Raw genomic sequence first — 3,380 nt, 5'->3', positions numbered from 1 at the left:
TTTTTTTTTAAAAAGCAAACTTCATATATATATTTTTTATAATTTTTGTGACCTTGTTTTTTTTTTCTTTTTTTAACATTGTATTTTTGAAATTCCAAACTCTACTCTAGATTTTTAATTTTAGATTTTTGGTATTTGTTATCAATTTTGTACCTATATATATATATTTTTTTATAATTTCTGTGACTTTTTTTTTCTTTTTCTCTCTTTCTTTCTTTTCTTCTTATATATAACATTATATATCTGAAATTCCAAACTCTACTCTAGATTTTTAATTTATGCTTTTTGATATTTGTTATCAATTTTGTACCTATATTTTCTATATAATTTTTGCAACTTGGTTTGTTTTTGTTTGTTTTTTCTCTCTTTCTTTTTCTTCTTCTTCTTTTTTTTTAACATTGTATTTTTGAAATTCCAGACTCTAGATTTTTAACTTTTGCTTTTTGGTATTTGTTATCAATTTTGTACCTATATTTTCTTTATAATTTTTGCAACTTGGTTTGATTTTGTTTGTTTGTTTTTTCCTCTTTCTTTTTCTTCTTCTTTTTTTTAACATTTTATTTTTGAAATTCCAGACTCTACTCTAGATTTTTAACTTTTGCTTTTTGGTATTTGTTATCAATTTTGTACCTATATTTTCTTTATAATTTTTGTGACTTTGCTTGTTTGTTTTTTTTTCTCTATTTCTTTTCCTTCGTCTTTTCTTTAACATTGTATTTTTGAAATCCCAAACTCTACTCTAGATTTTTAATTTTTGCTTTTATGTATTTGTCACCAATTTTGTACCTTTAAGAACCCAATCTTCAGTACCCATTTTTCACTAGAGAGCAAGATTACTGGCTTGACTGCTCTCTTACTCTTTGGACTCTCCTTTTTCTCCACCAGGTCACCTGTGTCTCCTCCCTAACCCCTCTCTACTCTATGCAACTCTGTGAATTTCTGTGTGTTCCAGATGGTGGAGAACACTTAGGGAACTGATTACTGGCTGGATCTGTCTCCCTCCTTTTCATTCCCCCTTTTATCCTCCTGGCCACCTCTGTCTCCTTCCTCCGTCTTCTCTTCTCTGTATAATTCCGTGAACATCTCTGAGTGGTCCAACTGTGGAGTGCACATAAGGAAGTGATTACTGGCTAGCCCGCTCCCTCCTCTATTGATTCAACCTCATCTCATTCGGGTCACCTCTAACTCCCTCCTCCCTCTTCTCTTCTCCATGTAACGCTGTGAACCTCTCTGGGTGGCCCTCACGGTGGAGAAACTTTTCATCTTTAACGTAGATGTTTTATCAATGGTGCTGTATAGAAGGAGAAGTTTTGAAACTACTGTAAAAATAAGACCGATAACTGGAAGCAGGAGGCTTAAGTCCAAACCCTAACTCCAGGGAACTCCTGACTTCAGGGAACATTAATTGACAGGAGCTCATCAAACACCTCCATACCTACACTAAAACCAAGCACCACACAAGGGCCAACAAGTTCCAGGGCAACACATACCAAGCAAATTCTCCAGCAACACAGGAACACAGCCCTGAGCTCCAAGATACAGGCTGCCCAAAGTCACCTCAAAACCATAGACATCTCATAACTCATTACTGGACACTTCATTGCACTCCAGAGAGAAGAAATATAGCTCCACCCACCAGAACACCGACACAAGCTTCCCTAACCAAGAAACCTTGACAAGCCACCTGTACAAACCCACACACAGCGAGGAAATGCCACAATAAAGAGAACTCCACAAACTGCCAGAATACAGAAAGGACACCCCAAACTCAGCAATTTAAACAAGATGAAGAGACAGAGATCAAAAGCTTTACAGACAAGCAAAAGCTGAGAGAATTCAGCACCACCAAACCAGCTCTCCAACAAATACTAAAGGATATTCTCTAGACAGGAAACACAAAAACAGTGTATAAATTCGAACCCAAAACAATAAAGTAAATGGCAACGGGATCATACTTATCAATAATTACCTTAAACGTAATGGGTTGAATGCCCCAACCAAAAGACAAAGACTGGCTGAATGGATACAAAAACAAGACCTCTACATATGCTGTCTATAAGAGACCCACCTCAAAACAGGGGACACATACGGACTGAAAGTGAAGGGCTGGAAAAAGATTTTCCATGCAAACAGGGACCAAAAGAAAGCAGGAGTAGCAATACTCATATCAGACAAAATAGACTTTAAAACAAAGGCTGTGAAAAGAGACAAAGACGGTCACTACATAATGATCAAAGGATCAATCCAAGAAGAAGATATAACAATTATAAATATATATGCACCCAACACGGGAGCACTGCAATATGTAAGGCAAATGCTAACAAGTATGAAAGGAGAAATTAACAATAACACAATAATAGTGGGAGACTTTAATACCCAACTCACACCTATGGATAGATCAACTAAACAGAAATTTAACAAAGAAACACAAACTTTAAATGATACAATAGACCAGTTAGACCTAATTGATATCTATAGAACATTTCATCCCAAAACAATGAATTTCACCTTTTATCTCAAGTGCACATGGAACCTTCTCTAGGATAGATCACATCCTGGGTCATAAATCTAGCCTTGGTAAATTCAAAAAAATAGAAATCATTCCAAGCATCTTTTCTGACCCCAATGCAGTAAGATTAGATCTCAATAACAGGAGAAAAACTATTAGAAATTCCAACATATGGAGGCTGAACAACACGCTGCTGAATAACCAACAAATCACAGAAGAAATAAAAAAAGAAATCAAAATTTGCAGAGAAACGAATGAAAATGAAAACACAACAACCCAAAACCTGTGGGACACTGTAAAAGCAGTCCTCAGGGGAAAGTTCATAACAGTACAGGCATACCTCAAGAAACAAGAAAAAAGTCAAATAAATAACCTAACTCTACACCTAAAGCAACTAGAAAAGGAAGAAATGAAGAACCCCAGGGTTAGTAGAAGGAAAGAAATCTTAAAAATTAGGGCAGAAACAAATGCAAAAGAAACAAAAGAGACCATAGCAAAAATCAACAAAGCCAAAAGCTGGTTCTTCGAAAGGATAAATAAAATTGACAAACCATTAGCCAGACTCATGAAGAAACAAAGGGAGAAAAATAAAATCAATAAAATTAGAACTGAAAAATGGAGAGATCACAACAGACAACACAGAAATACAAAGGATCGTAAGAGACTACTATCAGCAATTGTATGTCAATAAAATGGACAACGTGGAAGAAATGGACAAATTCTTAGAAAAGTACAACTTTCCAAAACTGAATGAGGAAGAAATAGAAAATCTTAACAGACCCATCACAAGCACGGAAATTGAAACTGTAATCAAAAATCTTCCAGCAAACAAAAGCCCAGGTCCAGACGGCTTCACAGCTGAATTCTACCA

The 3,380-nt window shown here is 35.5% G+C and overlaps 1 protein-coding gene across 1 annotated transcript in view; it reads right to left on the bottom strand.

Annotated features, from left to right (window-relative positions):
• Nucleotides 1–3,380, bottom strand: part of LOC104986728 (ATP-binding cassette sub-family A member 3-like) — a 238,467-nt gene that overhangs the window by 125,093 nt on the left and 109,994 nt on the right. The gene's annotated exons all lie outside the window — the stretch shown is intronic.

The sequence above is a fragment of the Bison bison genome, unplaced genomic scaffold (assembly GCF_000754665.1).
Source record: "Bison bison bison isolate TAMUID 2011002044 unplaced genomic scaffold, Bison_UMD1.0 scf7180017864072, whole genome shotgun sequence".
Taxonomy (NCBI): domain Eukaryota; kingdom Metazoa; phylum Chordata; class Mammalia; order Artiodactyla; family Bovidae; genus Bison; species Bison bison.
Note: the sequence above shows the minus strand (reverse complement) of the source record. Positions and strands in the feature narration are given on the sequence as shown.